The following is a 12503-nucleotide window of genomic DNA, read 5'->3' on the forward strand; positions in this document are numbered from 1 at the left end:
AGACGAAGCTTCAGTTATTACAGCTGGAAACCAGAGATCAGGCCTGAAACCTGGGAGTGGTGAGGGACTGACCTGAACAAGCAAGATCTACAGAAACTCATCCATGCATTTCTATTTATTCGCATTGATTAGTGCAGCAGTGTCTTCACAAGTCCAACTAAAGAATCCTCCAGCTGCAGCTGATCCAGAACGCTGCTGCTCATGTTCTCACTAGAACTAGGAAGTTAGAGCAAATCACTCCAGATCTAAAGTCCTTTTAATGGCTGTTTCAGACAATAGACCATAAAATCTTCTGTTAGTTCATAAACTACTGAAAAGCTCAGTGATTAGTGATTTAGAAACTGTATATACTGCAGTTGTTATGCTGTAAACACCTGGCTTCAAAATTAATCATTGTCACTGTACATTTTTATGATGTTTTTATGATGTTAAGCACTTTGAACTGCCTTCTTGCTGATAGTTAAATCAGGCTGGTCCTGATTTGGCTGAAGACAAAGAAGTAGAAGCACAATAATCTAGGACTGACATTAAAACCATTTTTGTTTTGTTCACTTTTAATTAGTACTGTGTTTTTTTGATAATATGTTATTTTGTATTTTATATCATTTTAAAAGATAACCAACATAGAAGCAGTTGAACTTTTGGTCAGATTGCCTCTACTGTGCTGTGTTTTCACAAGATTTCTGGAATCCTTTGGTGTCACACAAGTGTTTTGTTAGAGATAAGAATTCATAATTCAGAGGTCTGACTCCAATTAACTCACATATTGAGAATTACAAAGCTTACAAAACCATGATATCTTCATCATAGTTTAAAGATTTAGTAAGCTAAGTGGGCATGAACTTTTGAACTGTAATGTATGTGATGAGAAAAAATGTCACATTTGAAATATGTCAAATTGACTTTGAGAAAAAATGATCCATTAGTCTATTACACACACTGATACACTGAAAGAAAAATATTTATTTTCAGCTGCAGATTGGATTGTAAATTTAGTTTTTTATAAAATGTTACATATTTGAGAAGTTATCTTTAAGCATTGTCTTCTGCTGTGTTTCTCCATTACCTCAGTATATTGTCATGGAAATAAAAAAATCTTTTATAAATTTGCTTATTTCCAACTTTTAAAATCAAACTGATTACTTTATATGAAGATGGGAAGCAAGTAATTACATCTACTTAGTTACATTTGCTTGAGTAACTTTCTTGGGGGAAATACTTTTAGGAGTACTTTTACGACACTATACTTTTTATTTTCACTTGAGTAATATTATTATGAAGTATCACTACTCTTACTTCAGGAAACTCTCAGGATACTCTACGCACTGAGTAAATTCTCAAAATGAAGAAGTATTTGTTTAAAATACTATTAAATAAAAGTGCATGAGACACAAACCCAGAGTTTATGTTCATGTCAGTTTTCCTGTTTGTACACAAGTTCTAATGTTATTTTCTATCTTCTGAGCCATTTAAAGGGTCAAATGAATAAACATTAAACTATAGGTTCAATTTCACCATCTTGTTGCTGAGTTGCTGAGTTATGTGGCTCTGCAAAGTAACCCGTCATGCAGTCAATGCTCTGATAATAATTGGGTTTCCTGTAAACCATGTGGCTGACGTGAATCCATAAGTGAAAGTGAAAACTTTCTTTACAAACAACCTGTCGGTCTCAGCAGTAGCAGCAGTAACACAGCAGACGTAAGAATAAAGCTTTTTAACTATTTTATTGTTGTTGATGAATAATAATTTATATGGATTCATTTAAAAACTGATTTATTTCAAAACAAATTAAAGAGTTATTAATCTGTATATGCAAATGATTTGGCATATGTTTGAACTGTTACAGTTAAAAATAAGGAATGACTGTGTCATAAATGTACTTTTTCTTTTGAATACATTCATATTCAGTATTTTCTATTCAATATCATTTTAAAGTATCATTAAAAGAACTTCTGTCAGTTATTTGCTCTTGATTTTTTTCTTTTACATATTAACTTATTTTGGAATCATTTGAACATAATCTAGCGTAAGTACGACTTGGACAGATGGATTCTGTTCACGTCATTTTTGTTTCTCTGTGCAGAAAACCAAGATGGGTTGCTCATGTGAGTGACCACCATGGCTCATTTCATTATGTAACTTCCCATACTTGCATTTGGTTCTTATGTTTTTTCTGTTTTGCATTTTGACAACAGACTCAATCAGTGTGGAGACGGTTGTCAGTGGGCAAACCTTTGGTGCTGATGAAGCTCTGATGAAACAGGTGCAGAACAAGATAAGACTGGAAGGCAGAACTGAAGACGGGCAGTTTACCATCGTCTTCTGTCCAATCAGCTCTCGTGTTGGATCAGATGTGGACGCGGCTCTAGGAAGCGTGCCGAGTAAGACGTTAGGCATCACTTTTAATGTCAATGTGAGGCTCTGTTTTCTCTTGTTTGGTAAAAGACAGGTAGGGAGACTATAACACACACACACACTCATCTTGCAACCGTTTTTTTTTCCAGACATAGCATGTTAGATAATGTTATTCTCTCATTACACCATATCTGGAGGTTTTTTTTTTTCTTTTTTATGCATGTTTGAGAAATACTTTAATATCCATGGCAACCATTCAATCGGGAAAACCATCTAGAAAAACATCCACCTTCGATTCACAGCTCCCCTGTGAGCTGCTGTTTCCAAGCTTCTGAGCTCACAGAGCTCACAGAGCAGCCCTCCTTACTTATACTTATCTACTAAACCTGAATAGGAGTATCTAGTTTAGGTAGATACCGTTTTTATTTAATTCCAATAAAAACATTTATATTGGAATTAAATTAAACACAGACAAATACAGATCAACGTAAGTCTTTAATAAGTTGCATGACAAACTTTATCAAATGCAGCGCAGCCACAATGTGTTCACCGAACTGCGCAGGTCATTGTGTTCCTAAAATGATACAAAATGATTAACACACAGTAATATAACACAGCTTCAATCTCACATAGTATCACTAAAATCTATTTAACAAAGTTTAATAATAAAAAAAGTGTAATTAAACTAAAATAATTTAAAATATAGGGACAAAATAGTCCAAAAAACAACGTATTTTGTCCTGATTAACAGTAAAACAATGACAGTAGTTAGAGTAGTAACGACTTTGCAGGCAGCAAACTAAAGCCATTCATAAGCTGTGTGTCATGTAAAGTAGTACAGCAGCTTAATGAAAGCCAGGTTTAAAATAAACTTAAATAAATTAAATAAAACTTACCATAATCTTTGATGAAATAAAACACATGGAACAAATCTTCCTCTTATAAATATGTCCACAGGTAGAGCATATTTATAAGAAATCTGTTGAGTAAACAGCATCGATGTGCGCATGCGCATTATCACAAGGTAGGACAGATTTTCAGACAGCACAGACAAACAGAACACCGGGAGTAAAATTTGATATACACAGCATTTTCAGAATAACTGAAGGTAACATAGTTGCTACAAAATGGCACCTTGTGGCTGGAAAATAAATCCTGCCCTTTCGCTTTGGGGAATTTATTATTTAAAAAAAGGTTTCATTATTTTCTAATGCCTTTTTGTTTCGTATAAAATATTTTTTGATTTTTGACATTTAATTGTGGCAAAATAAGAAAAGATAAAGCAATACACAAGGGGTATTATTTGTGAGAAAATATTTGCTCTGTTTCCACTTACGTTTTACCATTGACTGATAAAAATACAGTGTCAAAGTTCAGATAACAAAACTGTTAACTGATTACGGATTTCACTTTGCAAATTTGATAATCTGCCTTGCCATATTGTGAAAGAATATCAGGGAAAGTGTTCAGCTCTAGAATCAAGAAAAAAATTGTCTTTTTAAAAAAAACTGAAAGAGAACTTTAAAAAATAAAGCTTAATCTCATACCTCTTCCTTCTCCCCACAGTAAATAAAAGGATCATCCTAATTTTGATGCATCACACCCGAGATGTTGACTACTCGACTGCTGGGATCTCATGGTCAGACATGCATCCAAACGTTGACTTGGATGTTCATGTCCTCTTCCATGAAAGTGTGCTGGGTTTGCACAACTGTCCCAAGAACATGGAGGCAGTGGATCAAATACAAACTTTTCTGAAACAATACAGAACAAAGTCAACTCTGAAGCGTATTAAGAGATTCTGTCGGTGTGGCTGCTGACTGCCTAAAATATAATGGATTCATCAGCAGCACCAATAAACAGTTACTCAGTGATTAATTTTGATGTGTTTTTGGGAAAAAAGCTCATTTGAACAACATGTGTGTCATTGTAAGAAAACAAGACCAATATTTAAAAAATTAAACCCAATTATTATTTTTTGAAATCAAATTTAAAATGTTTAGAAAACGCAAAATAACCAGAACATAACAAATGATATAAATCTTAAGCGCCTTGAGTTTAATGTTTACTGTCTCGGATTTTATGTTGTTGATGGTATCCTCTCTGTGTGGGGATGTGGCTCCAATCTAACTTGCAAAAGATGTGTTTATTTTCTCACTAAATGATGTTTGAGTTATAATTTATTGTATAGCAGTCATAAAATATTATGATTCTGTAAAAAATAATGAAACAAGATGATATGCCTGTCTTCATTTATTAACTTTGGTGGAGTCTGTGCAGTTACTGACCCTTTACATGTATTGCCTAAAACAGCAGACTGGTGTTTTAGGTGCTCTCAGTCTCAGTAAATAACAAGCACAATAACTCTGTGTGTGTGTGTGTGTGTGTGCGTGCGTGTGTGTGTGTGTGTGTGTGTGTGTGTGTGTGTGTGTGTGTGTGTGTGTGTGTGTGTGTGTGTGCATGCGTGTGTGTGTGTGAACACCAGTTTTTTTTATATCCTTTTGGGAACTTGTTTCTGTCCACAATGTGGTTCTTTTTATTTTTTTATTTAGTGTAAGGACCATTTTTCCATTTTAAGATTTTGGTAGCTGTTTCATTTTCCGTGGGAATAAGTATTCAGTAAATTTTGGAGCATTACTCATTGATCAATGCTTGTTTATGCAGAAAAGTACAATAAATTACGATGTAAAACCTCATAAACACCTTACTATTTACCCACAGATTACTCAGGAGGTTGCAACATAATATAATTTATCTTAATATGAAGCTGAGAAACATAACATGTAGAATTTATTAACCAATACCCAGTAACTCAACTGAGTACGTTTTCTGTGTTGGATTAATATTTATAGATATTTATTTTATATTCACTGTTTTTATTTGTCATTTTTTTATTAAAATTAATTTTCTCTTTAACAAAGGTTTTTTTTTGTAAATGCTTTGTTTTTAATAAGACATATTTTGTTGCTCATTATGGATTTGTAAAAACAGTAAAAAGGTCAAACATCCAAGGGTGTGAATATTTTTTAATATAAATATTATATTTATTATAATATTTCTAATAATAAATATTAAAGCATATAGGGATTATAGCTCCTCTTTTATGGAGCCTCTGGTTGTGGAGAGTTGCGACACCAAATGGTGTCAAATAGGGTTTTATTGTTTGTTTCATTTTTGTTTGTTTTTCATTGTAACATGTAATGTAGAGTCGACTTTTTGACACTTTCATTATTTTTGTAATTGACAGTAAAACGTGTTAGTATTTTTATTATTATTATTATCATTATAAATTATTATTAGTAAACTTGTTCCTCAAAACGTGGACTGTAAACAGCGTGTTGCCATGGAGAAGGAATCCCTTCATGTCTGATAAGCTTGCTGTAAATCACGTGGTTTGACCTGAAGTGAAAGTGAAAGCTTTCACTCTCATTTTCAGCTGCTGCAGCACCAACAGCACCAAAAGGTAGGAGACACGATTTTTCACTATCATTCTGGGCTGTGTTTATTTTCTTGTTATTAAAGAGGAAATAAATTTATGTGAGAAATGTAGCTGATCAAGGAAGCTTTGATTTCGTCTTAAAACTTAGACATTCACTTGCATTTATGACTGTAACTCGCTCTCTCTACGGTCAAACCCTTTCCTCTGTGGTGTCGTTACCTCTGCGTCATGTAATAGTTGCGTCGCTCCACCTGCCATTTCTATCGGCGGCTCACAGCATCTGGGCTGGAGGTGAACAGAATGAAGTTACTGCTGTAACTAAGAAAAGCTAAGAAAGGTTCAGCACATGACATTTAGAGGCCACATCTAAAAATGTCACACAATAAGTCGCCTCTGATATTATACCAACAATTTGGACCGCTGGCATGTATGGAAAGCCAAACGTGCCACAATCCAAGAAATCAAAATGTATATTTACACATGTGGAAATTTTAAAACTTGATAAGCATTTAACTAATAAATGAATATTTATAATATTAGTTTCATTAAAGTAATATTTAGATTTTGTGGTTTACACTGCTTCATTCTGAAACAGTATGAAGTTAAGCAGCTGACATCACTATAATTCAGCACAGACAGCTTTTTCAGACTGACAGACAGACAGAACCCAGCGCAGGGTCTTTCTGCATGGAGTTTGCATGTTCTCCCTGTGCATGGTGGATTCTCTCTGGGTTCTCCGGCTTCCTCCCACAGTCCAGATCCATGACTGTCATGTTAATTGGTCTCTAAAAGTTCTCCCTAGATGTGTGTGTGGTTGTTTGTCCTGTCTGTCCCCATTAGGGGTGTTATGTTTGAAAATATTTTTTTACAAAACTGAGAAGTGTAGTGTGAAAAAGTATTCAGCCTCCTTTCTTCTGAGTGTGAGCACTCTCCTTCAGAAGTTGCCTGTTGACTGCTAATGACTAAATAAAGTCCACCTATATGTGACCTGATGTCAGAACAAATCCAGCTGCTCTGTGACGCCCCAGAGGCTCAGAGAATATCAGGGAGCAAATAGCATGAAGTCTAAAGAAGTCTAAAAAAAAACAAAAAAAGCACACTCTGCCATGCTGCCAAATTTGGTGGTGGCAGCATCATACTGTGGGGTGCTTCTCTTCAGCAAGGACAGGGAAGATGCTCAGAGTTGACAGGAAGATCGATGGAGCCAAACACATGGCAGTGACTTGAGACTGGGTGGAGGTGGAGGTTCACCTTCCAGCAGGACCACCACCCTAAGCATAAAGCCAGGGATACAATGAAATGGTTTTTAAACTAAACATATTCATGTGTTAGAATGGCCCAGTCAAAGTCCAGACCTAAGCACAATCGAGATGTGAAAACTGCTGTTCACAAACTCTTGCACACTGCACTTTTCAGTTATTTGTAAAAAAAAAAAAATGTTTTGTATCATGTATAATTATTTTCTACTGTACAATTGTACACCACTTTGTCTTCCACATTAAAGTTCAATTATATATTTATGACTATTTATGTTTGTAGTTGTAATATATCAAAACGTAGAAAAGTTCAAGGAATATTTTTGCCAGACACTGTACTTCTAAAAACACTGAAATGAAAAAATGGATGGAACTATTAATGTTAATATTTATTTATATGTGCTAGGAAACCACAAGACGGGGAAAACGATGAACAGTGAGTGAGGATCTCAACTCATATTAATACAGAACTGACACTGAATAATTCCATATAATTATTCATTTTCATGCTGTTGTATTTTTCAGAAAAAGCGAAGGTAAGAGCAACAAAATGCACCTGCATGATGAAACGCCAATGAAATATAATAAATAGTAACCTGAGGTAACAGATGTAAACAAGCAGAGACACGACATTGTTCTTTTTCCTCCAATCACATCTTACTTAAGAAACAATTGTTGGCATTATTTCATATGGTAATTGTCCCTTTGTTGTTTAACTGTGTATTTAGTATGTCCGAACAGGTGAAACCTTTGGGGCAGATGAAGCTTTCAAGAAACTAGTGAAGAAGAAGCTCAAGAATCATATCAGCAAGAAATATAAAGGCCACATTGTTTATTGTCCCATCACGTCCCGTGTTGGCTCAGATGTGGAAGCAGCTTTGGACCAAGTGAAAGGTATGTATTTAATTTTTACGTTGTAAAAAATAATCAAGAATTTCTTACCAAACTTTGTTGTTATAGATCTATATTAAGTTTTTCTTTCTGGGGCTCAAAGATACTTTTCTGTAGGTCTTGAGATGCTGCATATTTGTACTAAATTTCATAACCCTAGGTCTTAGTATTCGTCAGCGTTATTTCTTTTAATATGTCTAGTGGATAAATTAGGCCACAGCCACCAAATCTTTGACTGAAAATCTGGAGGAGGATGGATTCAGATCGATAAATCTGCACCGATTTATTGATCGAATAAAAGAATATCATACCAAACCTTGTTGGGTTCAAGGGTTCAATCCACCATGCACAGGGAGAACAGGGAGAACATTCAAAATAATTTATTCATTTTGAATTTTTAATTCTGGCCCCACTGCTTCAACATTTATAAAAAATAAAGAAAAAGTCAGGAGATGAGAAACATTGATAACTTTAGATTCCCTGTGCCTTGTAAGAAACTCACCAAATTTCAAGATGATCTTGTGGAATCGGTTTGATCAAGCGCAGGTTTGATGAGCTGGTCAGACATTTTAGTCCAGATCATTAAAGCCCTGAATAAAATCTTGGGTATTTTCATAACTCTGCATTGAAAATGGTTTTGTTTCAACAGATGCGAAACGCATCATCCTGGTTTTGATGCACCACACCCGAGATCCTGACTACTCAACTGCTGGGACAAATTGGTCTCAAACAAAGAACAAAATTGAGTTGGATGTTCATGTTCTGTTTCATGAAACTGTGCCAGGATTACTAACCTGCTCACAAAATGACAAGGCAGCGGATCAAGTTGTTCAATTTTTAAATCAAAAAAAACAAAATGAACAGAGTAAACAAGGTTTGCAAAAAATAGAAAAATAAGATGGAGAAAACTAAATCAGAAGCAAAAACATCATCAGTCTGAGTAATTAATCTATATAATGTGTTTCACATCTAATTTATCAAATCAGTGACTCTTGAGAAGAGGGACAAAATAGATAAAAAATAAAATTTAAATAAAATATACACAAAATAATCTTTTTTCAAATATCTGACTTAACTAACCCGGGCCATGTTGGCACAACAATGTGTGTTTCCCTTGTTTGCTTTACATTTTTTATTTTAAACTTTGTAGTAGGTGGATGATGTCTTTAAAATCCCTTGTCCTGGAGCAAAACTCAATCCATAATAGTAGTTTAAAACAAATAAAGGAACATTGAGATAATACATTATGACAATTAAGTATAAGTATCCAAGTAAATAATTATAAAATTCTCAATAAATTGAATTAAAAATCATTTTTATATACTTTCCAGCTCAAGTGAAATTTGTCCCGTGTTTTTGTCAACACAAAAACTCAGACATAAAAACAGTTTATGAAACTTTGGTGAAACTGTGTGAAATAAATGCTTAATTTTAATGTACTGTAAAGACTTGATGGACCTGATGAGCTGCAATATGGCCGCCTTCAGAATAACGTCTTATATAAATTAAGGTAGTTTTACATTTCATTAACTCCGTCATAGTTTGAAACTAAGTGTCTCTTTCTGTGATAGTGTTTACAAATCTCATTTCAGTGTGCTGTTAATTTGTTTTAATGTAGTTTGCATAAACGGCATTACTTCACATGTATAAAGTATTTCTTTGTACTCACTGGTTTCTCGCCACCTTCAGACCTGCGTCAACTCCGTCACATGGACTTTATGTTGTTTTTTTGTTTCAAATCATGTTTCTTTTGTTTCTCGAGAAGCGTTTGTCTGTAAACTGATCGATAAATTTGCACCGATTTATTGATCGAATAAAAGAATATCATACCAAACCTAGTTGGGTACATTCAAAATAATTTATTCATTTTGAATTTTTAATTCTGACCCCACTGCTTCAACATTTATAAATAAATTTAAAAAAAGTCAGGAGATGAGAAACACTGATAACTTTAGATTCCCCGTGCCTTGTGACAAAACTCACAAAATTTCAAGATGATCTTGTGGAATCGATTTGATCAAGCGCAGGTTTGATGAGCTGGTCAGACATTTTAGTCCAGCTCATTAAAACCCTGAATAAAATCTTGGGTATTTTTATAACTCTGCATTGTCAATGCAAAAAATATGAACCACGATTCTCAAGATAATGATGCCTTTGCCTTCATCTTTTTTTAACTTTGACCCTTCGCTAAAGCTAAGCCTTATCTCTCTTTTTATGGCACTTGTTATTTTATTATTTCTCACATTGACTGTTGTAATTCTTTTCTTTATGATGGTCTACATTAATCAGCCCAGCATTATTTATAAGTAGCTCAAAATGCAGCTGACCATATAGAACCGTTCAGAAATCTTTATTTCTTCTGGTCTTTGGCTGATTGACGAAGAGACATTAAAATATTTCTGTTTGAACTCATCAAGCCTTCATGATATTTTATTACAATTTGTAAAAACTGGAATTTCAGCACACAATATGGAATCTTTGCCATGAACATAAATTAGCTACTCCAGCTGTTCAGCATTAAGGGTTGTATATATTCCCCATTTATGGATTAATGAAGGTTTTTTTAAGCAGTTCTTAAATGTTCAGCTATTTAACATTTTAACTAATTGAATTTAATTGATGTTTTTCAAACCACCACTTGAATTTGCTTTGATCTCCATGAGAGGTGTTCAAACGTTTTGCAATTAAAACCGGAAGAGAATTAAAAGTGAAAAGATTTGTTTTGTAAGACATAATATATCAGACAGATATGTTAATGAAGCAAAATAGTCTACATTGTCTAGAAAAGTAACATAAATTATTGTTGAGGTAAAGTACACACACAGTCTTTCACAGTTGCTATACTAACTAGTTTTTAAAAATGTTTTTAGGGTTTTTAATTGTCCTCAGTTTTTCTTTTTGCCATCTTTCTTTTACAATTGGCCTCAGCGGTTGCCAGTTTTGTCAATGTGTCATCAATAAAAACAAACATTGTTAATAAAAGAAAAACGCTCTGTCTTGCATCTGACTAAATGTTTATGAAGACTTTCTGAATCTCAAATTAATCGCAGATTCATGGACAGAAGGGCCCGATAAAACCGTCCACAGGGCCACACTCTGGTCATCTGAGTCATTCCATTACAGCCTCAGCACCAAGAAGCACAAAGACATGTCACTGGCGCTTGACAGCCTCTCACATTAATTGGAAAGCAAATCTACAAACGAGACGATGAATCAAACACAGGAGGCGAAATGAAGGATCAGACTGAGGATGAAGGACAACAGGAAGGTCAGGAAATGACTGGCATGATTAGACCTCTTGATGCCACAGTTTTCAATTTCCACAGTTTTCAATTTCCTTCAAAAGAGCACAAAGCATGGGATCGTCCGTGAAAAGTTGGCTGGTTTTAAACTAATTTTACTTTGACTTCATTGTTTGTCTGCTTCGAATCCACCGGAGGTTTGAGGCAACATGCGTCAATGTCCTAAAACACGAAGCTCAGCGAACAAACCGTGAGCTTCATTGGTCCCGTTAGCTGAGCTCATGAGCTCATGCTGTCCTGCAGGCTGTTCGTTGTGTGGTTTCGCTCCATTTCGTTCTGCGTTTATTGATGTGAACTAAGACCGCGGCTGATGTGAAAATGAGGTTCTGTTCAGGCCCTGGTGGATCTGAAGGTGTGAACGCAGCTTCAGGGAATCATCTTCCATCTGTTTTCCAGACATGAATGAGTGCCTGTGCGCTCACTCCAGAAAGCTGCTTGTTCCCCTGCCACATAAAGGTGGAAGCATCTGTCTCTCCAGATGTTCTTCTCCTCTCCCGCTCCTGCTGTCCTCTAACTGCCGGTGAGGAGGGAAGAAAACCAGAAATGGCTTTGGATTCTTGAACAGAGAGTAGAAGGACATGTGTTTGAAACTTGGTGAGGTAACCTTTCTCTGCTCCTGTTGGAAAGTTATAAGTCAAAATATTCATTAAAGTCCACATAAAAACAGACTGTGAAAGAACCACATTGCTGGTTTTGTTGGACCTCAGTGCCGTTTTTGACACTGACAATACCATAATTCTGGATCGGACTCTTCGGTGCAGTGTTCAACAGGTTTGAATATAAAGAACAGGGACTTCTTTGTTTCAAAAGGTAATTTCTCATCGTCACATGTGTGGTACCCTAAGGTTCAATCCTATGACCTCTCTTATTTAATGTCTATATCCTCCCACTAGCTCAGGTTATAAGAAGAAATAATATTAGTCACCATAACTACTCAGACTTTACAATGTCACCCAGCGACTCCCATAACTTTATCCAGCTGAACGAAAACAAAACTGAAGTTATTATCTTTGGTCTAAAGCAGGAATGATCAAAAGAGACGGACACAACTTCAGTTATTGAAGCTAGAAACTAGTGACCAGGCCCAAAATCTTGGTGTGATGTTGGACTCAGACTTGAACCTTCATTCAAAGTCACATATATCTATCCCCTCTGTCTTCCATCGCCATTTTCCTCAATAAATTCACACAATTGTAATTTAACAAGACACATTGATGATGTGCTGTAAGACAGATGGCTCCGCGATCTCATCAGCCATGA

At 35.2% G+C, this 12503-nt stretch overlaps 1 long non-coding RNA gene across 1 annotated transcript; it reads left to right on the forward strand.

Annotated features, from left to right (window-relative positions):
* Nucleotides 1-5739: 5739 nt before the first annotated feature.
* On the forward strand, nucleotides 5740-9779 carry LOC129379121 (uncharacterized). The gene is made up of 3 exons (XR_008608145.1): nucleotides 5740-5818; nucleotides 7457-7944; nucleotides 8591-9779. It is a non-coding gene; the product is annotated as an uncharacterized LOC129379121 (long non-coding RNA).
* The last annotated feature ends 2724 nt before the right edge of the window (nucleotides 9780-12503 follow it).

This window comes from Poeciliopsis prolifica, unplaced genomic scaffold (assembly GCF_027474105.1).
Source record: "Poeciliopsis prolifica strain line A6 unplaced genomic scaffold, Auburn_PproV2 SCAFFOLD056, whole genome shotgun sequence".
In the NCBI taxonomy this organism is placed as follows: domain Eukaryota; kingdom Metazoa; phylum Chordata; class Actinopteri; order Cyprinodontiformes; family Poeciliidae; genus Poeciliopsis; species Poeciliopsis prolifica.